Source organism: Dasypus novemcinctus, chromosome 21 (genome assembly GCF_030445035.2).
Source record: "Dasypus novemcinctus isolate mDasNov1 chromosome 21, mDasNov1.1.hap2, whole genome shotgun sequence".
Lineage (NCBI taxonomy): Eukaryota > Metazoa > Chordata > Mammalia > Cingulata > Dasypodidae > Dasypus > Dasypus novemcinctus.
Window position 1 is genome coordinate 8,698,914 of NC_080693.1, and position 23,691 is coordinate 8,722,604.

Here is a 23,691-nt window from a genome sequence, read left to right on the forward strand (position 1 = left end):
CTGTACCTGGGCATGATTACATTATGATTAGGGCTTTGATTGGGCCATATCAGTAGGGTTTTGAGTCCCTGCCCTTGGTAGGTGTAGACCTACAGATAAAAGGCATGGCAAAGGACAGAGTTGGAGCTTTTTGATGCTGGAAGTTTTTGACGTTGAAGTTCTGATGTTGGAGTTTGCTGCTGAAGTCTTAAGCTGGAGCCCAGGGAAGTAAGCACACAGAGGAAAGAGAAGCAAGCCTTAGGAAGAGAGGAACCCTGAGCCCGGAGAGAAGCAAGCTATGAGAAGAGAAGAACCCTATGCCTGGAAAGAAGCAAGACCCAGGAAGAGAGGAACCCAGAAAGCCTGAACCCTCACAGACATCACCAGTCATCTTGCACCAACACGTGAAAATAGACTTTGGTGAGGGAATTAACTTACGCTTTATGACCTGACATCTGTAAGTTCCTACCCCAAATATATACCCCTTAGGAGAGCCAAAAGATTTCTGATATTTTACATCAGCACCCCTTTTGCTGACTAATACATTGTCCTTCAAATATTGACGTGAATATAAAATATTCACAAACAAACAGAAACTAAGAGTGTTGGTATAAAAGAATCCACTTTGCAGCAAATATTTAAGGAAGCCCTAGAGACTGAAAGAAAAAGACAGGAGAGAGGGGCATGGAGGAGACTATAGAAGAAAGAATAGTAGAAAGGATATCCAAAAGATTAAAAAGTTAGATGAAAATATAATGTGACATATGAAAACCAAAGAATAAAATGGTGGAAATAAATAATGCATTTACAGTAATATCATTGAATGTGAATGAATTAAATTCCCCAATCAAAATATACAGGCTGACTGAATAAATAAAAATGCATGAGCCATCCATATTCTGCTTACAAGAGACTCACCTTAGACCCAGGGATACAAACTGGCTGAAAGTAAAAGGTTGGGAGAAGATAGGCCATGCAAACTGTAACCAAAAAAGAGCAGGTGCAGGTACACTAATGTCAGATAAAACAGACTTTAAATGCAAAAATGTTATGAGATACAGAAGTCCAGTATATATTACTAAAAGGGACAATCCATCAGGAAGATAGAGTAGTCACAAATATCTATGCATCAAACCAGGGTGACCAAAAATACATGAGAATCTGGAAAAGAGAAATAGAAATCTTTATAGTAATCTTTGGAGACTTCAACACACCACTCACATCATTAGATAGAAAAACTAGACAGAAGATGAGTAAGGAAACAGAGACCTTGAACAATAAGATAAACATGTTAGACCTAACAGACATATACAGAATGTTGCATCCAAACTCTGTGGGTTTTGCATTCTTCTCAAGGGTCCATGGATCATTTTCCAGGATAGACCACATGTTAGGGCCAATGCAGCTCTCAGTAAGTGTAAAAAGATTGAATTTATACAAAGCAACTTCTCCTATCATAATGGAATGAAACTAGAAATCAGTGATAGGCAGGAAATAGATAAATTCAGAAATGTGTGGAGGTTAAACACCACACCACCAAATAATCAGTGGGTCAAAGAAGAAATGGCAAGTGAAATCAGCAAATATTTTGAGACAAATGAAAACAAGAACACAGATACAAAACTCATGGAATGCAGCAAAGGGAATCTTGAGAGGGAAATTTATAGCACTGACATCTATGGTAAAAAAGAAGAAAGAACTAAACTCAAAGATTTAACTGAATGACCAGATGTGGCTCAAGTGGTTGAGCTCCAGGCTCCCATATGGGAAGTCTTGGATTCAGTTCTCAGTGCCTCCTGAAAAAACAAACAAAACAAAACAACAAGCAAAACCAATAAAAAGCCAACTATAGGAAACTGATATGGCTCAGTGATTGTGCATCAGCTTCCCACATACAAGGTCATGGATTCACTCCCTGGCCGTCTGTACTTCAAAAAGAAAAAAAGATTTAACTGAAAAACTGGGAAGCAAGGAAAAGAACAGCAGACCTATCCCAAAGCAAGCAGAGGGAAAGAAATAATAAAGATTAGAGGAGAAATAAATGAAATTGAGGACAAAAAAAAAAAAGAATAAAATCAAAATCAAAACGTTGGGGGAGCAGATGTGGCTCAAGAAGTTGACTGCCTGCTTTGCACATGGGGGGTCCAAGTCTTGGTTCCCAGTACCTCCTAAAAACAAACAAAATACAACAAGCAAACAAACAAAAAAAAACAACTCAGGGGAGCTGATGTGGCTCAATGGTTTAGCTCCAGCTTCCCACATATGAGGTACTGTGTTCAATCCTCGGTCCCAGTACCTAAAAAAAAAAAACAAAACACAAAACAACAACATAAAAAAAAAAACACCAAAAGGCGGTTCTTAGAGAAAATCAATATAATTGGCAAAACCCCATTTAGAAAAAAGACAGGAGATGCAAATAAATACAATGTGAAATGAAAGGGGAAGGTTATGACTGATCCCACAGACATATAAAGGATCATAAGAGGCTATTATGAGGAACTGTATGCCAACAAACTAGGCAACTTAGATGAAATGGACACATTCCAGGAAATGCACAACCTACACTGATGCTACAAGAAATACAAGAAATTAAACCAATCACATTTGTGTCTATATGTATGTATGTATTTAAATTTATCCCCCTTCCCTGATGTTTCTCTTTGTCTGCTCATTGTTTGCTCACCTTCTCCAGGAGGCACTGGGAACCAAACCAGGGATTTCCCACACGGGAGATGAATGCCCACCCACTTCCCATGGGCTGTGGTATCTGCTGACCTGTGTCATCTGCTGGTTTAGAAGTCTGCTCATTGCAGCAAGGTGCAACATATAGTTCTTGTAGCTGCAGGTGTGGGGTCCAGCTCTCATTGCAGCAGGTGTGGGCATCTAGCTCCTGTTCACTGGGTGCATGCATCTGCTTGTCTTTTTTAAGAGGCACCAGGACTCAAACCCAGGACCTCCCATGTGGTAGGGGGATGCTCAACTGGTTCAGCCACATCTGCTTCCCACCAATCACATTTAAAGAGATTGAATCAGTCATCAATAATATCCCAACAAGGAAAACTGTAGGGCCAGATGGCTTCATAGGTGAATTCTACCAAGTATTTCAAAAAGAATCAACACCAATCCTGTTCAAGGTTTTCCAAAACACTGAAGAGGAGGGAAAATTACCCAACACATCTTATGACACCATCACCCTAATAGCAAAGCCATATAAACACACTATAAGAAAGGAAAATTACAGAACAATCACTCTAATGATCATAGTTGCAAAAATTATCAAGAAAATAGCTGTAAATCAAATCCAACAGTATATCAAAAGACATATAGCACGACCAAGTGGGATTTATTCCTGGAATGAGAGACTGGTTCAACATAAGAAAATCAATCAACATAATACACCATGTTAACGAATGGAAGGAAAACCCCACAAGAACATCTCAATCAATGCAGATGGGGCATTTGACAAAATCTAGTATCCTTTCTTGATAAAAAGACTTCAAAAGATAGGAATAGGAGGAAAATGCCTCAATATGCTAAAAGACATATATGACAACCCACAGCCATCATTGTACTCAATGGGAAAAGTTGGAAAGCTTTCCCTCTAAGATCAGGAACAAGACAAGGATGCCCACTGTTGCCATTGTTATTGAACATTGTATTAGAAGTTCTAGGTAAAGCAAAGAGACAAGAAAAAAATTAAAGGCATCTGTATTATTTTTGGAATTCATAACCATATCAAACTGCTACACTCCACACTCTGAATTCCAAAAACATATTACAATATTCAAATAAACCTTAAATCAATAACAATGCAAGTACTAAATCATATCACAATCAATTTTAAGAAATACAGTTTGTCTTGGGGCAAAGTCCTGTCTGCTATAGACCCCTGAAACTTACAAAAAAATTTCCAATACACAAATGGACAGACAATGGATAAACATTTGCCTTATAAGAAGGAGAAATTGGGGGTGAAACATGCCTCACGGGTCCTCTATAGTTCAGTAAACCTGCAGGGCATCCTCCATTCCATTTCAGCCTGAGAGTCATTCTTAAGATGATGGTCTCTACTCCTTGGTGCCTTATGGGAACGCACCCTTTCCACAGGCTTGCCCAAAGGCCATTTTCTTGATTCCACCCTCATCAAGCATCTGGGTGTCGACCAAGCTCCAGAGCTCTCCCTCCCAGAGTGTTGGGGTAATTGCCACACCTTATCCAATCTTTGGGTTAGAGTCTTAACCCCCCTAGTACAGTGATGCGAAGACAACATTCCCCCTAACATTTGACATACAGGCTCAACCCTCTGAGAGCAATGAGTTGACCACCTCGTCTTCCCTCACCTTTGGGGGACAGGTACACCCCTCATAGATCTATGGGGTGCCGACCTTAACCATCCTAATTCTTGGGGAATGTGCTCCACCCTCTCTGTATCCTGGGGCAGCAAAACTCTCCCAAAATATCAGGCAGAAACATCCACCCTCTTCAATGCTGGGGCAAACTCACCCTCTCTGTATACACGGGTGGGATTCCTCTCTTGGCCCAAGGTGATGTCTTAATTCCAGATCTCAGCTTCCATGGTTTTCCTCTTAAAGGTGTTTCTCCTTCATTCTCTCATTTCTATGTCCCTTTTAGTCCAAACTGACAGTGGTTTTGTTCATACAGTTCTCTCAAAAACCTTGTTGCTTTAGCATGCAAGAAGCAGGGGTCCAAGTCATCAGACAGTAAGACTTTTGAGATAACTGCATCTTCAATCCTGATTTACAAGTTCTAAGTTTAGTTAAGTCCTCCAATGGGGCACTTTCATCTGGGAGCTTGTTTTTCAGAGGATTGGAATTTCCAGAATCACTTTCTGTTTTCTTTGTGCCAAAAGTTTGGTCCTCAGCACATCTCTGTCATCTAGCATTTTGCTATAAGCTGCAAGCAGAAGCCAAGATGCATTCTCTGGGTTTGCTTTGAAAATTTCTTCAGCTAAATGCCCAGGCTCATCATTTTCAAATTCTTCCTTCCATGAAACACAAGGAGTTAATCTTGCTAAGTTCTCTGCAACTTTAAAACATGGATTGCCTTTCCTCCAGTTTCCCGTAATAGTTTCATCATTTACTTTGAAGGCATCATAAAAAGTTTCTTTAGCAGCCACATTCCTATCAACACTCTCTTCAAAGCACTGTAGGCCTTTTCTTCCAAGCCATCTCACAATTCCTCCAAGAAATGCCCCTTACTTATTTATAAAACTGTTCCAGCATTTCAGTAATTACAAAAGCACTTCCTTACTCCTTGGTACAAATTATATTTAGTCAGCCAAAGGGGTGCTAAAGCAAAATACCAGAAATTGGTCGGCTTTCATAAAGGACATTTATTTGGGGTAGGAGCTTACAGGTACCAGGCCATAAGGCATAAGTTACTTCCCTCACCAAAATCTATTTCCATGTGTTGGAGCAAGATGGCTGCTGACGTCTGCAAGGGTTCAGGCTCCCTGGGTTCCTCTGGGCTCAGTTCCCCTGTTTTCTCCACAAGGTCAGCTGTAGCTATCAGGTGAATGGCTCTGTCTCTCTCCCTGGGGTTTCTGCCATGTCTAAGGAGCCATCCCTAGTCCTTTGTGTTCCTCTCCTGGCTCAAGATTCCTCTCTTCCTGGGGCTTACTTCTCTTTCCTGTGTGCTTACTTCTGTGTATTTGACTTCAGCATCAAACCCCAACATCAAAATTCCAACATCAGAAACCCCCAACTCTGTCCTTTGCCATGCCTGCTATCTCTCAGTCCCCACCCACCAAGGGGTGGGGACTAATGCTCTAACGATGTGGCCCAATCAAAGCCCTTATCATAACTTAATCATGCCCAGGTATAGATCAAATTACAAACATAATCTAACATCAATTTTTGGGATTCATAACCATATCAAACTGCTACAGCACCCAAATAGGAAAAGAGCAAGTAAAACTCTCACTCTCTGCAGATTTCACGATCCTATATTTAGAAAATTCTGAAAGGTCTAGGAAAAGCTACTTGAGCAAATAAATGAGTTCAGCAAAGTGGCAGGATACAAGATCGCTGTAAAAATTCTGTAAGGTTTTTGTACTCTAGCATTGAAAAATCTGAGAAGGAAATTAGGGAAAAAATTCCATTTATGAAAGTAACAAAATGACTCAACTATCTAGGAATCAATTTGCCCAAAGAAGTACAGAACCTATTTGGACAAAACTACAAAACAATGCTAAAAGAAATCAATGAAGACCTCAACTAATGGAAAGACATTCTGTGTTCATGGATTGGAGGACTAAATATCTAATGATGTCAACCCTACCCAAACAGATTTATAGATTCAGTGCAATGCCAATCAAAATTCCAACAGCCTACTTTTCTAAAATAGAAAAGGCAATTGCCAAACTCATTTGGAAAGGAAAGTACACCTGGATAGCAAAACCATGCTAAAAAAGAAGAGCAACATGGGAGGAATTTCACCGCCCGACCTTGAAACATATTACAAAGCTACAGTGGTCAAAACAGCACAGTACTGACTACAGACATAAAGATAGACCAGTTGATCAGTAAAATAGAATTGAGTCCCAAAATAAACCTTCACCTCTACAGTCAACTGAATTTTCTTTAAGATTTATTTTATTTCTCTCCCATTCCCCTCCCCTCCCCCATTGTCTGCTCTCTTGTGTCCATTCACTGTGTGTTCTTCTGTGTCCACTTGCATTCTCAGCATCACCGCCAATCTGTGTCTTTTTCTGTTGCCTCATCTTGCTGCGTCAGCTCTCCATGTGTGCGGCAGCACTCCTGGGTGGGCTGCACCTTTTTTGCAAGGGGAGCCCCACACACAAGGAGTGCACGCCACATGGACAGCTGCTCCATGCAAAAAAAGTGTAGTCTACCCAGGAGTGGCATCACACACACAAAGAGCTGACACAGCAAGATGGTGCAACAAAAAGAGACATAGACTCCCAGTGCTGCTGTCAAGAATACAAGCAGACACAGAAGCACACACAGCACATGGATATGAAGAGCAGACAACGGGATGGGGAAGGAGAGAGGAATAAATTTTTTTAAAAAACTTAAATAAATAAATAAATAGGAAAGGCAAGACCATAAAATTTCTAGGAGAAAATATACAAAAACATCTTAAAGACATTGTGGTATGTGGTGGTTTCTTGGACCTTACACTGAAAACATATACAACAACAAGAACAAAAATAAATAAATGAGACCTCCCCATAACTAAACACTTTTGCATCAAATAGGACTTTGTCAAAAGGTTGAAATAGCAGCCAACTCAATGGGAGAAATTATTTTGAAATCACTATCTGAGAAGTGTTTAATATCCATGATATACGAAGAGAAGTTACAACTCAACAAAAAAAAGCCAAACGACCCAATTTAAAAACAGGTAAAAGATTTGAATAGACATTTGTGCAAAGAAGAAATAAAAATGGCAAAAAAAAACATGTAAAAAATATTCAACATAACAAATGATTAGGGAATTGCAAATTAAAACTACAATGAGGGAAGTGGTTTTGGCCCAATGGATAGGGCGTCGACATACCACATGGGAGGTCTAAAGTTCAAACCTAGGGCCTCCTGACCCATGTGATGAGCTGGCACACTAGCAGCACTGATGCACACAAGGAGTGCCGTGCCACGCAGGGGTGTTCCCCACGTAGGGAAGCCCCATGCCCAAGGAGTGCACCCATAAGGAGAGCCGCCCAGTGCATAAAAAGTGCAGCCTGCCCAGGAATGGCACCGCACACACGGAGAGCTGATGCAGCAAGATGATGCAACAAAAAGAGACACAGTTTCTGGGTGCCACTGACAAGAATCTGCACAGACACAGAAGAACTCACAGTGAATGGACACAGAGAGCAGACAATTGGGGGGTGGGGGAGTGGTTGGGGAAGGGAAGAGAAATTATAAAAAAAACTACAATGAGATATCATTTCACACTTATGAGAATTGCCACTATTAAAAAGACAGACAAATATAAGTGTTGGAGAGGATGTGAACAGATGGAAACAGTTATTCACTGTTGGTGGGAACGCAGAACGTACAGCCACTGTGGACTGTTTGGCAATTCCTAAAAGAATTTGCATAAAGATTTGCCACATGACCCTGCAATATCACCACTGAGTATATACCTAGAAGAACTGAAAGTAGCGATGCAAACAAACATCTGCACACCATGTTCAAAGCAGCGTTATTCAGGATTGCAAAAAGATGGAAACGACCCAGGTGTACATCAACCAATGAATGGATAAACAAACTGTGGTGGATGCACATGATGGAATATCACGCAGCTGTAAGAAAAAGAAGTGTGAATATCAAGGACATTATCCTGAGTGAAGCAAGCCAGACACAAAAGGACAAATAGTGTACAATTTCATTACTATGAACTACATATATTGTGGAACATATTTTAAGAATCCTCTTAAGTAGACTAATAGAAAGAAACTCAAAGATGCAATTAGATTAGTGGTTAATTGGGGCTAGGGAAGGCATACTAAGGTGTGTGGAGTTTTTCTCCTTGGAGTAATGAAATAAATCTAAAAATTTTTCTGATGATTTCACAATATTGTGATTCTACTAAAAGTCATTGATTATACACTTTAGATAGATCATATGGTACGTGAATATATCTCAATAAAACTGCTTAATAAAGTAATTGTTGAAGAACAGCCAGAAATTGCAGCTAGGTACAGGAAGAGAAAAAGAGACTGAGAAGTGAAGAATTTTCTTGTTTGCTTTTTTATTATTATTGAAATAATGAAAAAGCTCTAATAATGATTGGAGTGATGAATGCAGAAGAAAAAAATAATATGAAAGGATTTTTACTTCAACATACGGCGACTTACCTGCTGAGACAGGTTTTATGTTGGATATTCCCCAGGAAACTTCTGAGTTCAGAAGGAAGGTAGTAAACCAGGGCAGGCCCCCGCTGGGCTTCTGTGCATCCACATCTCCCTGCACCCGGGGCTGGTGCACCGTTCTGGGCCTGCCAAGCCTCCAGGTGGCAGTGAGCTCCTGGACCAGCAAACTGTGGCCATCTCCTGACTGGAGAGGCCAGGGGCTGGTGCCATGGAGGCAGGAGGACTCTGCTAAGCGGAGTGATGTGGGGAGTCACATGCAGGCTTTGTGCTGCACCGGGAGCTTTCTCCTGTGATCCTCCACGGGGCGGGGATAAAGCCTGGGTCCCAGGAGAGCTGTGGCCCCGGAGTCTGGGCTTGGGCTGGAGGCTCCCGGATCCTGCTCCTTCTGGGCCCTTCCCCCTGAAGCTTCAGGGTCACTGCGCTGAGGAGTCCACGTCACCAGGCTCCGCAGACTGGCCCTGAACGCTCCCAACGCCGTCTTAGAGATGAAGGCGCGGGGCGGGCAGGTGAGGGGCACGTTTCCACCACCCAGCTGGGCCGGCGCTTCCCGCGCTGTGGCCGCCCGCCTGCAGGGGGCGCGCTGCCGCCTTTCCTGAGGAAACCCCGGAAACGCCCCCACGTTCCTGCGGGAGGAACAGCCGCGGCGGAGGTGGAAGGCCTCGTTCCCGCGCGGCCGCGGGGAGCTGCCAGGACGGGGCTGCTCGGGGGTGGGCGTGAGGAGAGAGCCCCTCTTCCCGCGGGGGCGCGGGGCTGCGTGGCGGTGCTTGGAGCGCTTTCTTCCCTAACGTGAGCGGAGGACTCGGGTTCCTGCGCCGCCCCGTTAGTTCATCGTCTCCTCAGGGGACGCGCAGGAGGCGTGTTCGCCCAGAGCCCCCGCTCACTGAGGCCGCCAGCTCGAGCCGGGCGTGCTGTCGGGCGTGTGCGGGTTCAGGACGCTTGCTGGAGACAGTCCTGACGGAGCTTCAGAGAGGAAGGACGTCTGCAGCCTGAAAGGGTAGGAGAGTACTGCGGCTTCCAGGGGAGAGGTCGGGGGCGGGCGTGGCCCAGCCCTGGGCTGAGGGAAGGGGCGCTCCTCGGCGCGGCGCGGCGCCCTCGGCGGTCACAGAGGGGCGGCTGTTCCTGCACCGCTGACAGAGGCGAAAGAAACGTTGACAGACTTACAAGTACGGGCAGTGCGGCTCCCAGCGTTACCTTAAAGCGTTAGTAACCCACATTCCAACATTTATAATAATTTTATATTTCTGACTTTAATTAAAGCAAACTTTTGAGTAAATTTTTTATTTAACGTACCAAGGCCGGGGAGTGAATTCGGGACCTTGTGTGTGGGAAGCTGGCAGTACACCACTGAGCCACTCTGGTTCCCCAATGGTGGTTTTTTGTTTGTTTTGTTTTAAGGAGGCACCGGAACCGAACTGGGACCTCACATGTAGGAAGCGGGCGCTCAACCCCTGGGCCCATATGAGCTCCCTAAGTTCATTAATGTTACTTTTAATTTATCTTGTTTTTAAGGAAAAAACTGCCATGTTGCACAATTTCTCATGAAAAAGTCAGAATTTTCTATTACTTCAAGTTTAGCTTGCTGACATGTCCTTTTTTGCAGTGTGACTGTTACTGTTTAAAAAATACCTAGAGGTGATACCTGCACACCATGAGAATGTAGTAAATGTCCCGGGATTATAGCCTTTAAATTGGTTAGTTGTTTGTTATGAAGATTTTACAAGATACTTCGCCTTCCAGTTGTAGTAAGTTGCACTAAGTAAAATTTATGCATCAACAGAAATCAGTTTTTGAAGTTCAGGACCCAGTTGTGATTTTCAATACCTACTATTGCATACTGCCGAAAAGTACCTAAATTGAAATATGTCCAGGACTTACATTATCACTTTATTTAAGATCTGCGTCAGAAACTGTTGTTTTGTAAGTCATATGTATTCAGCGAAGGTAAATTTCTCCTGTAGAAAATACAAAATCTAACTTTAATTTTGTATATTTCCATGGTAAGGTGAAATCAGTATGCCTACAATCTCATTTTGTACATGCGTATCTTTTCTGGCATGTAACTGTAACAATATCTGTGTTTTTTAAATTGCCAAGCAGTGTATTCATGTGGTAGAACAAGATACAGACAACTAATAGGAATTTGAAAATCTCAATGTACTCCATTTAAGAAATTACTGTTGTTGCTTTGAAAAGGTACTTCACTTTTCTTCTCAAATTTACTTGAAATGCACACAGATAATTACTTCTTGAATAGACAGGTTTCACACCACAGTTTGCAATTAATGTTGAAAAAAATACTTGATAATTTAAATCACAATCAATGAGTGACTTTATTTCATTTATTCAGTCATTCAGTAATATAGGTGACATACAGACCTATGCAAGGAATGATTTTATAATTATTGCTGTGTAATTCTACCCTGTGGTAAAACTGAAGCCAGGAATCTGATATATGACTTATTCAGTTGTGGTACATTCCCACATGATTTGACCAACACTAAAATATTAACACAATGTCAAGATGTTTTCCTCTTTCTTTCTTCCTTTTTTTTTTTTTTTTTAAGAGCAACTCAGTGATTTGGGTGTTGGTTAGTATAATACCAAGAGCCTAAGGAGAAAAGTACAAAATGACCCTTAACACCAATGCCAGTATATGGTTACAACTAAGGCTATTACTAATTCTTGTGCTCCTTAATCACTTTTGTTTAGAACATAAATCAAAGCCATTAACTTGAACTTGAGATATATACGCAATACATATACAACCTTATGAAAAATACTTTTCGTAAGAAACATCACACTTTAAAAATATTGGAAACTGAGTGTGCCGATTTGTATCTTGTGTTAGAACAAGAGAACATGCAATTAGGGAGGTTTTTACTGATAGTAAAGTTCTTCAAGTTAATGGCCTTCCTTTCTCTTTATACTTACCACAGGCTCCCCAGTGTCCTGAGAGGATTCATTGTGAGAAAAGTGTCAGTCACAGTTTTAAGACCTTACTTTGAAAGGAATTAAGGAGAAAACAAATTGGAAGGTAAGATTTCATCTTTGTTTTTGTATTGAAAAAGTTTCAATGAGTTTATTATAAATGTATCTAAGCCATTAACTTTTGCAGCCTTCAAGTAAAGTCTATGAAAAGAGATTGGTAGAGATCATCTAATCTTAAATTTTGACATCATACATTCGGGTCCGTGGCACAATCCCTAGCCAGTAACAGCACAGCATGCTTAGATATGTCATTAGTGACCCTTAATAGAAGTTAGTTTCAAAAACTGGGAGATTTCTCCTTTAGTCATACATTCTTTAACATCTTGTTTATTAGTAAAAATCAGCAAACAAGCTTTTTTTAGGTCCTAATGCACTATGTCTTCTATATTGCTTCCTACACTTCCTCTTGTAGGGGAAGTATGCCCAGTTTCAAGTTTTATTCATAGAAAATTGATAAAGGATGGTAGTTTTCTCTGCATTATCCAGTCAAGCAATGATAATTTTGTGCTCCTGGTCATTGAACAGCCTCCATGTCCTGGTGTAGAGTATTCCCATTCTGGGGCAGTATATTCCCCTCCAGCCACCTGGGTCATCTGGCCTTCCCCAGTCCAAGGTAAGGGAGAGGAGAGTGACGCAGCAGAGCCTCTGCCTCTGCTGCTGCTTCTCCCACACTTGGCAACCAGCTTGATTTCTGAGAACTGCAAGGAGACCTAAACCCAAGCCGACCAGCCTCGCAAACCACCATCCTCTCCCAGTTCCTTACTGGTGGCTGCCGTGGCACCTACCAAGTGGGTGGGGTGTAATAATATTTGCAATCATGATGAGTGTTTTTCAAATTCCTTAATTTTCTCTTTACTTTCAGTTTGAAAGGGACCATCCTTTTTCAGTGGTCGTTGGCCCTGTATTTGGGGGATTGTTGCTGTTCCATTAGAGAATGTGGCGGAAATCCCCAGGATGGGAGTACAGTATTCTTTCGTGTGCATCTCTACCCACTGTGGTAATCCCCCATGAACATTTGAACATATTAATACACCTTATATGTAAGCCCAGGTGAACTTCCTGTCATTTATCTCGCATCACTGAATAACCCACACCAGTGCTCCTCCCTTGCCATAGTTGTAACCCTTCTGTGATCCAAAACTTCTTAAAAAATGAAACCAAGTATATTGCCATTTAGATTAATAGGAAAATGAGGTAGTAATGATAGGTTTAAACATAAATAAAATGTGTAATCATTTAGCAAAACTAAAACTAAATGTAAAAAAATTTGGGGTATTAAAATGAAAAATATTAAAAATAATTTATTTATAATGTTTTCCCTTTCATCACTGTAATAACTGTTGTCCTGTATGTACAGTGGTAATTTCTTACATTTCTTCCTCAGTTCATTATGTCTTCAAAGAAGGTTTAGGTCATGGTCCATATACCCAACATCCTCCCTTAAGAATGTTGCGAAATGGCCAGATGGAAAGAAAAAGGATAACATAAAAATAGGGGTTATTTTAAAACTACAATACATGATTACCTAAAGTATGTTTTAAAACATATGCCCCAAAAGTATTTTTTTCAGAGCAGTGAATTTTTAAGAGCAAATATTACAAAGAAGGTAAGATGCGTTTCTAGGAATGGGTCCATGTTGTCAAAGATATCTGTTCAGGCACAATTGCTTGTAGTGTACTCTTAAAACCCATTTTAGAAATGTCACTACTCTGATTACTCACTTTAGTGAATAGATTGTTCTTTTCTTTTATTCTCAACCCATCTACCTAAAGGATTTTCTTATTTGTTGATCTTTTCGCAGAACTAACTTTTAGTTGTGTTGATTCTATTGTTTTTCTATTGTTTCATTCATCTCCGCTCTAATCTTTATTTCCAGCTTTGGATTTAGTTTGCTCTTCTTTGTGTATTTCCTTAAGATATAAAATTATGTTATTGATTTAAGATGGTTATTCTTTCTAAATAAAGTTGCTTTTTGCTATAAATTTCTCTGTTAATGTTTTCAGTGCATCTTTTAAGATTGATATGTTGTGTATTCATTTCTGTTTCTCTCAGGGTGTTGTCTAATTCTGCTCATGATTTCATTTGTGAACCATAGATTCATGTGTGCAATTGAGTTTCCACATACTTGTGAAACTTTCTAATTTACCTTCTATTTTTGATTTCTAGTTTCATTCTACTTTGGTAAAAGAAGATACATCATGTTTCAGTGTTTTTATATATGTTGTGGGGTAACGTATGGTCTATTCTAGAAATAGTCCATGTGAACTTGAGAAGAATATATTCTATGGGATCTAGTTGGCTTATAGAGTTGTTCGAGTCCTCTCTATCCTTAATGATTGTCTGTCTAGTTTTTCTATCCATTTGTGAAAGTGGAAAATTAAATTCTCCAACTATTATGATAGATCTATTTCTCACTTAAAATACAACATTTTTTCCTCTCTGTATTTAAGTGCTCTGTTGTTCCATGTATGTATGTTTTTAGTTATTGTATATTCTTGATATTGACCCTTTTATGAATATATACTTTGTCTTTTGTAGACATGGTTGCTTTAATTTTGTTTGCTATTACTCAAGTGAGCCTAACTTTCTTTTCGTTATTATCTGCATGCCGTATTTCAGTACTATTGCCAACTTTCTCACTTTCAACCTCTCTGGGCCTTTGATTCTAGAGTGGCTGTGGGGACCAGGTGTACTTCAGTGGTTTTCTACTTTAGTTTTTATAAATTATGTATTTTATTTCTAATATTTAAACCTGTCGTTACTACCTCATTTTTCTGTTATTGAATTTGGCAATATCTTAGGCTTAATGTTTTAAAAAGTTTTGGATCACAACAGGATTCAACTATGGCAGGGGAGGAGCATTGTTGTGGGGTGTCATTGATGGGGGATGCATGGAAGGGAGTTCACCTGGGCATGCGTATAGGGTATATAGATATGTTTGGATGTTCATTGGGTATTGACACAGTGGGTAGAGATTCACACAACTGAGTGAGTGTAGGGTTCCCTTCCTGGGGAGCTCTGTCACATTCCCCAATGGGAAAGCAACCAAGTGTGAGGGCAATGACCAGTGAAGAAGGATGGTCCAATGATGAGCCCTCAATACCGATGACTATCCTTAATGAGCCTATTGTGCTTGTAATTTCAACTTGGCCTGGTTTTGCAGGGTGCCTAAGAGCTACCTCCTGAGAGCCTCCATGTTGCTCAAGTGTGGCCACTCTCTAAGCCAAACTCAGCCAAACTCACGTCCCAGCGTGGGACATGACTCATGGCGATGAGCCTCCCTGGCACTGAGGAATTGCTACCAAGCATGGCTTGTGAATCTACTAGAAAAAGACCTTGAATAAAAGGGGGAAACGATAAAGACAAATGAGTTCATAATCTTAAGAGAATTAAATGTGTTGGGAGGTCATCAGAGGGGTCAAGCTTACGCATGTCTCAGCAGGGTCTCAGAGACAGCCAAAGTAGATACAAACCCAGGTGGTGGTGCTTTGAGGACTACGGAACACCCAGGTCCTATGGTCCTGGCAGATGGCTCTGGAGTTCAGTTCCTTGCCTATGGGCCCATCTTTGGAATTTGTGCTCCTGAGTGTTATGAAGTTCGATTCCGATGCGACTTCTTTACATGTGCCTCTTCTGTCCCTTATATTGAACCTCTGGTTGGTGCTGGGGTTGGTGTATGCCCAGGAGACTTGAATCTTTGGGCTGTCTATGTGCAAGCTGGGTCCTGAGCCTCAGAGGTGTTGCAACAACTCCTCTCCAATTTATTGGATTTACCCAGGTCAGCTGACAGGGAAGTGAGGATGGACAACCACCACACCAGGGAACCAAGAGAATCTACAGCTGTGGGCACAAGAGTCCTATCCAGCAGCCATATGGGATCGAAGCCCCTTCTCAGTTGACAGGTGGAATGGGCATCACCTTCCCAAGGTCCTCAGGATGGAGGAGTAAAATATCATTAGAGTAGACTTACTGTATTTTACTATAAAATTATTGAGACTCTGAAAATGAACTAAATTGTATCATTGATGTGGAGACAATGGCCACTGGAGTTGCTGACGCAGAGCGAGGTTAAAGGAGTTGTGATATGGGGGTATTTTTGGGATTTGGAGTCATCTTGAATGATATTACTGGGACAAAGCGGGACATTATCCTGACATAACCCACTGAATGGACTGGGAGAGAGTGTAAACTACAATGTAAACTATAATCCATGCTGCGTAGCAGTGCTCCAAAATGTATTCATCAAATGAAATGAACGTGCCACACTAATGAAAGAAGTTGTTGATGTGGGAGGAGTGGGGGTTGTGGGGAGTGGGGCATGTAGGAAGCTCCTATATTTTTTAATGTAACATTTTGTGTGACCTACGTATCTTTTAAAAATAAAAGTCTGTTAAAAAAAAATAAAATGAGTCTTGGGGAGTGGGCGTGGCTTAGTGTTTGAGCACCTACTTCCCGTGTATGAAGTCCCAGGTTCAATCCCCAGTACCTCCTAAAAAAAGTCAAGTGGGTCTCTTACAGGCAATAAATGGTTGTATCATTGTTTATATATTCCAAACTTTGCTTCATTGAAGTAATTACAGAAAAAGTATTAACTAAATACAGCAGAGACTGCCACAATATATCAAATTATTTACAGCAAAAGAATTAAAATTGACATTCGTATTTTACATATATTTTTGGTCAGTGTTTTTAATTGAAACTTTGTAGTGGACCATTTAAATTCCCTTCTCATTTCTGTTTTTCTCTATTTTAAACATTATCAAAATAATTTCTAACTTATAGGACTATTGCAGAAATAAAGAATACTGACATACATTCCTGCTTCTCATACCTAGATCCACCATTTTTAATATTTTGCCATATTTGCAGTTCCTTTCTTCTTCCTTCCTTCTCCCTCCCTCCCTCCTACGCATTTAAGGGTAGGTAGATACACCTTGCTCCTTGAACACAATATTCCATGTACATTTCCTCAGAACTAGAATCTTCACTAATGTAACTGCCTTATGTACTGCTAAATTTAAAATGTTTAATATTGCTATAAGGCAATATTGCTGTAAGTCTCTATTCCAATTTTTTAATATGTCCCAGTAATGTCTCTAAGTCTTTTTTCCTCCATTATTAGATCTCGTCTAGGATCATATATTGCACTGAATTGTCCATGACTTTAGTTGCTCTTTTCTTAAATTGTGGAAACATATACAATGTATACTTAACTATCTCAGCCAATCCCACGCATCCCATTCAGTGGAATTAATTACACTGACCCTGTGCTAAGGTCACCACCATCCATTACCAGAACTTTCCTATCACCCTAAACAGAAACCCTGTATCCATTCTGTGTTAACTCTTCTTGCCCCTCTGCACTGCACCAGGTAAACTGTAATCTACTTTGTCTCTGAACTTTGCACATTCCATTTGTTTCAAATGAGTGAGCTTATGCAGTATGTCTCTGTGTCTGACATTTTCACTCAGTGTGATGTCTTCTAGTTCATTCATGTTGTAGCATGTTTCAGGACTACATTCTTTTTACAACTGAATAATATTCCATTGTATGTATGTATCACATTTTTTATCCACTTACCTGTGAATGGATACTTGGGTTCCGTCCATCTTTTGGCTATTACGAAAATGCTGCTGTGAGCAGTGGTGTAAAACTATCTGTTCGAGTTCCTGCTCTTCCATTCTTTCGGGTATATGCCAGGTCATGTGACAATTCTGTTTCCTCCAAACTGTTTTCCACGGTGTATGTAGCATCATTTTTCATTCCCTTTAGCAATGTACAGGGCTCTCTGATTTTCTCCATCTTTGCCGTTATTTATTTTTAATATCCATTCTCATGAGTGTAAGCTACTAATATTTCTCTTTTTTTTTTAAACTTGTACTTGTGGTTGCATATATATTACTCATAATTTCCCATTTCAGCACTTTCAAGGGGACAATTCAGTGAGCTGAATTATGTTCATGATGTTGTGCTAACCACCAGTATCCAGTACCCCAAATTGTTCATTACCTCAAACAGAAACTCTGTACCCATTAAACAGTACCACCTCTCTCTCCTCCCCTCCAGCCTTTGATAACATAAAATCTCCCTGCGTCTATGAAATGTCCTTCTTCTCATTATTTCATATAAACAAAGATTAGACAATATTTGTCATTTTGTGTCTGGGTTATTTTCCAAAACATTATGTCTTCAAGGTTCGTGGATGTTATAGTATGCATTGTGACATCCTCCACTTTTATGACTGAATATTATTCCAATGTGTGCATACCACTTTTTGTTTATTGATTCACCTGCTAATGGACACTTGTGTTGCTTCTACCATTTGTCTACTTTGAACAATGCTGCTGTAAATATTGGTGTACCAATAACTATCTGAGTCTCTGCATTCAGTTCTTTTGAGTATACACCAAGAAGTGGGATTGCTGGGTCATCTGTAATTCTGTTTAACTTTTTGTGGAACTGCCAAGCTGGTTTCCACAGTGTCTGCACCATTTTACAATGTCTCTAGTAATATTAGGATTCCTATTTCTGTGTATCTTCACCAACTTTACTTTTTTTTTAGGTAACAAAATCAGTGGATGTTAATTGGTATCTCATTGTGGTTTTGATGTGCATTTCTCGGATAACCAGTGATGATGTGTATCTTTTCATGTGCTGTTGGCTATGTGTATATCTTCTTGAGAAATTCCACTTAAATCATGAGTGAAGCCTTACTGTCTTAGACTTTACTGCATTGGGAAGTGTTTTGTTTTTTTCTCTAAGCAAGTTTATTAAGATAAATTCACATACTATCCAGTCCAACTAAAGTGTACATAAATGACTTTTTGTATAATCCCAGCATTGTGCATTTATCTCTGTAGTCAATTTTAGAGCATTTCCATTACTCAAAAAAAAAACAAACCCTACCCCTTAGCAGTCACCACTCAATTCCTCTGCCTTCCCCACCATATGTAACTATTAATCTAATTCCATCTCTATAAACCTATTTATATTCTTTTTAAAAAAGGTTTATTTTTTATTTATTTATCTCCCCTTCCCCCATCCCAACCCAGTTGTCTGTTCTCTGTGTCCATTTGCTACGTGTTCTTCTTTTGTCTGCTTCTGTTGTTGTCAGGGGCGTGAGAATCTGTGTCTCTTTTTGTTGCATCATTTTGCTGTGTCAGCTCTCTGTGTTTGCAGTGCCATTCCTGGGCAGGCTGAACTTTCTTTTGCACTGGGCGGCTCTTCTTATGGGGGGCACTCCTTGTGCATGGGACTCCCCTATGTGGGGGACACCCCTGTGTGGCAGGGCACCCCTTGCACGCATCAGCACTGCGCATGGGCCAGCTCCACACAGGTCAAGGAGGCCCGGGGTGTGAACCGTGGACTTCCCATGTGGTAGACGGACGCCCTGTGCTTTGAGCCAAGTCTGCTTCCCTGTATTCACATTTTATATGAGTGGAGTCTAATGATATAAAGTACTTTGTGTCTGATTTCTTTCACTTAGCTTAATTTATTTTTAGCCATTGATGGGGAAAATATTAATGTATTACTATTCTCTTCAGTTCAAGTTTGCTTTAGGTGTATTTCCACCCAATTACCACCCTATTTTTTAACATCTTTTGATATTAACATACATTTGTTTTGATTCAGGGAACAATACTCTTATATTTATACTATTGATCACACACATTAACTACACACAGGATTCACTTTGCTTATACAGTCTCATACTTCATCTTCTAGCTTTCATTCTAGTGGTATACACAAACCTAAACTTTCCCTTTCAATCACCGTCACATCGACCCATGTGTTAGGACTGTGACTTATAATCACTATAATGTGCTATCATCACCTCTCCATTTTCAAACATTAACAATCAGCCATATTATAAATCCTGCACATTTAAACCTCAGTTTATCTTCTGGTGACCTATATTCTAGCCATTAACTTCATGAGTTTGCCCATCATATTTAATTCCTATTAGTGAGATTATATAATATTTGTCCTTTTGCATCTGTCTTTGTTTCATTCAACATAATGTCTTCAATGATCATCATGTCACATGGATCGAGAATATCTTACAGCTGAATAATGTGGTAGGCGGACGCCCTAACCATTGGGCCAAGTCCACTTCCCCTACAGTGATTTTCATATGCTCTTCTAATCCTTTTTATTTCTGTAAGTTCAGCAGTAATATTCCCCCTTTTCAATGCAAATGATTTTTTTTTTAAAGATTTATTTATTTATTTAACTCCCCCCCTCCCCTGGTTGTCTGTTCTTGGTATCTATTTGCTGCGTCTTGTTTCTTTGTCCGCTTCTGTTGTCCTCAGCAGCACGGGAAGTGTGGGCGGCGCCATTCCTCGGCAGGCTGCACTTTCTTTTCACGCTGGGCGGCTTTCCTCACGGGCGCACTCCTTACGCGTGGGGCTCCCCCACGTGGGGGACACCCTTGCGTGGCACGGCACTCCTTGCGCGCATCAGCACTGCGCATGGCCAGCTCCACACGGGTCAAGGAGGCCCGGGGTTTGAACCGCAGACCTCCCGTATGGTAGACAGACTCCCTAACCACTGGGCCAAAGTCCGTTTCCCGCAAATGATTTTTATTATTTGCATCCTCTCCTTTTTTGTCAGCTTATCTAATATTTGTCATAAGTTTGGACATTTTGTGTTTTCATTTTCATTCATCTCTAGATATTTCCAGATTTCCTCATGACTTCTTTGACCCATTGGGTCTTGAAGAGTGTATTGCTTAACTCCCCCATATTTGTGAATTTTCTGGTTCTCTAGTTACTGAAGTTTAATGGCATTTCACTGTGGTTAGATACAATATTTTATATGATTTTGATCTTTCAAAGTTTATTGAGACTTGTTTTGTGATATAACATATAACCTAATCTGGGATATAATCCTTGTGCACTTGAGAAGAATTTGTACTCTATTGCTTTCAAACAGATGTGTTACCTATTTCTTGCACATACATCCTCTCTCTTTCTGTTATAAACATCTATATAGGACTGCTAGGGTTAGTTGGTACATACATTCATTCCAGTCCTCCATTTCCTTTTTCACCTTCAGTTTGAAAATGCTAGCCAATATTGAAAGTGGTATATTGAAATCTGCTACTATTAATACAGCCCTACCTATTTCTCACATCAAATCTGTGAATGTTTGCTTCATATATTTTGTGCTTCAAGATTATGTACATATATTTTTATAATTGACTCTTTTTTCAGTATATAGGGTCTTCCATTGTTCCTTCTAAAAGTATTTGACTTTGTTCATTTTGTTTGATGATAATTTAACCATTCTCACTCTGTTTTGCTTAATATATTCATGGAATAGTTTCCATTTTTTCACATTTAACCTCCTCATGTCTGAATTTAAGATGTGTCTCTTGTAAGCAGAATATAGTTGTCATGCTTTTTTATATATTGTTCTGATTTCTGCCTTTTGACTGGGATATTTAAGCCATTTACTTAATTTTTTTAATTTTTTATTTTTTCTGTTTTTTTAAATGTTACATTCAAAAAGTATAAGAGATCCCCATATACCCCCACCCCCCTCATCCTACTCCTCCCACATCAACAACCTCTTTCATCATCGTGGGACATTCATTGCATTTGATGAATACATTTTGAAGCACTGCTGCACCACATGGTAATGGTTTACATTGTAGTTTACACTCTCCCCCAGTCCACCCAGTGGGCCATGGCAGGACATACCATGTCCAGCATCTGTCCCTACAGTATCACCCAGGACAACTCCAAGACCTGAAAATGCCCCCACATCATATCTCTTCTGCCGTCTCCCTGCCCTCAGCAGCTACTGTGGCCACTTTCTCCACATCAGTGCTACAATTTCTTCCATTACTAAACACAATAGTTCCATAGTAGAATATCAGTAAGTCCACTCTAATCCATACTCTATTCCTCCATCCTGTGGACCCTGGGATGGTTATGTCCACTCCACTTCTATATCGAGAGGGGAGCTTAGATTCCACATGGACGATGGATGCAGTTCTCCTGCTTGCAGTTGTAGGCACTCTTGGCTCCTTGGTGTGGTAGTTGACCTTCTTCACCTCCCTGTTAGCTGGTCTGGTTAACTCCAATAAACCAGAGTGTAGGAGTTCCAAGTCTGCTGAGGCTCAGGGCCTGGCTGTCACATGGACAGTCCAGAGATTCAGGTCTCCTGAGTATACACCAACCCCAGCACCAACCACAGGTTCAGTAACAGTGGCAGAAGAGGCATGTGTAGAAACGTCACATCTAAGTCCAACTCCATCACACTCAGGAACACAAACTCCAAAGTAGGGCCAACTGACATGACACTGAATTCTGGAGCCATCTACCATGACCATAGAACCTGTAGGTCTCCGTAGCCCTCAAGAGAACCAGTACCTGGGGTTGTATCTACTTTGTCTGTCTCTGGGACCCTGCTGAGGCATGCCTTAGTGCAACCCTTCTGATGACCTCCTGACTATTTTTTGGAGACTCATAGCCATATAAACTCATTTGTCCTTTCCATTTCACCCCTTTATTCAAGTTCAAAAAGCAGATTTTAACACCTGATATTACATGTAGACTGAGATATTCTGCTGGTCTGAGTTGATCCTTTTATTCAAGTTACATCATCATTTTTATTCTAGTTACATCATCAGTTGGTGCTTGGTAGTAATCCCTCTGTGCCAGGGAGGCTCATCCCTGGGAGTCATGTCCCATGCTGGTGGGAAGTTAATGCATTTACATGCTGAGTTTATAAGCCATTTACTTTAAATAAAACTGCTGGCAATGCAGGATTTCTGCCATTTTGCCATTTGGTTTTTTGGTCATACTTTTTTTGTACTTCAATTTATTTTTCTTTTAATGTATTTTTTTTTATTTTAAAAAATTCTTTAGATACATAAATGTTATATGAAAAAATAAGCGATTTCCCTATGCCCTCCTCCCATCCCCTCCCACTTCCCCACATTAACAACATACTTCATTAGTGTGGTACATTTGTTTCGATTGATGAACATATATTGGAGCATTGCTACTAACCATGGACTACAGTTTACACTTTGTTCCACACAATTTTGTAAGTTTTGACAAAATACACAATGGTCTATATCCATCATTGCAGTGTTAGGCAAGACAAATCCAATATCCCAACAATGTCCCCATATTACACCTAATCTTCCCTCTCCTATCCTTGAGAAACTCTGGTGGCCACTGCCTTTACATTACTGATAGGATTTCTTCCATTGCTAGAAAAATAATAAGTCTATACTATGATGATAGTTATTCTACTTTAGTCCATTGTTGATTCCCCAGGCTTGAGGATTTTGAGATGGTGATGCCCATTCTGCTTATAAGTTAGTGGGGTCTTAGATCCTATGGGGCAGATGGATGAAACTACCTTGCTTGCAGCTGTAGACATTCTCTGTTCCTTGGGATGGACATTGTCCATCATCATCTCCTTATTAGTTGTCCTGGATGAGTCCAATGAACTGGAGAGTAGGCATTGCAATTCTGAGATTCAGGGTTTACCTGGCACATGGATGAACCAAAGATTCAAGTCTCTTGACATACACCTGTGAAGTATAATACTAACTAAAAGAAGGGGCAAAAGAGTCATGTGTAGGGAAACCACAAATGAGTCCAATTCCATGACACTGGGAGCTTAAATTCCAAAGTAATAGCCACTGACAGGGTTCTGAATTCCTGAGCTGTCTTATAGTTTAAGGATGTCTCTAGAGCCTCAGAAGTCCCACTATTTGAAGCATTTGTTTACTCTGGCAGCCAGTGAAATCCTGCTGTGACTCTGGAATGAACTCCGAACTCACTCTGAAATCTCTTAACCCAGAAAATTCATTTGCATGTACTGTTTCCCCTTTTTGGTC

General features: G+C 40.4%; 1 long non-coding RNA gene across 4 annotated transcripts in view; it reads left to right on the forward strand.

The window, feature by feature from the left end:
* The first annotated feature begins 9,449 nt into the window (after positions 1 to 9,449).
* The window catches only part of LOC131274938 (uncharacterized), a 65,206-nt gene continuing 50,964 nt past the window's right edge, over positions 9,450 to 23,691 (forward strand). The window contains exons 1-2 of one of the 4 annotated variants that reach the window (XR_009182256.1): positions 9,450 to 9,833; positions 11,776 to 11,873. This is a non-coding gene — a long non-coding RNA (uncharacterized lncRNA). The remainder of the gene's footprint in view (positions 9,834 to 11,775; positions 11,874 to 23,691) is intronic. The other 3 variants (XR_009182257.1, XR_011646731.1, XR_009182255.2) reach the window with 3 other exon arrangements.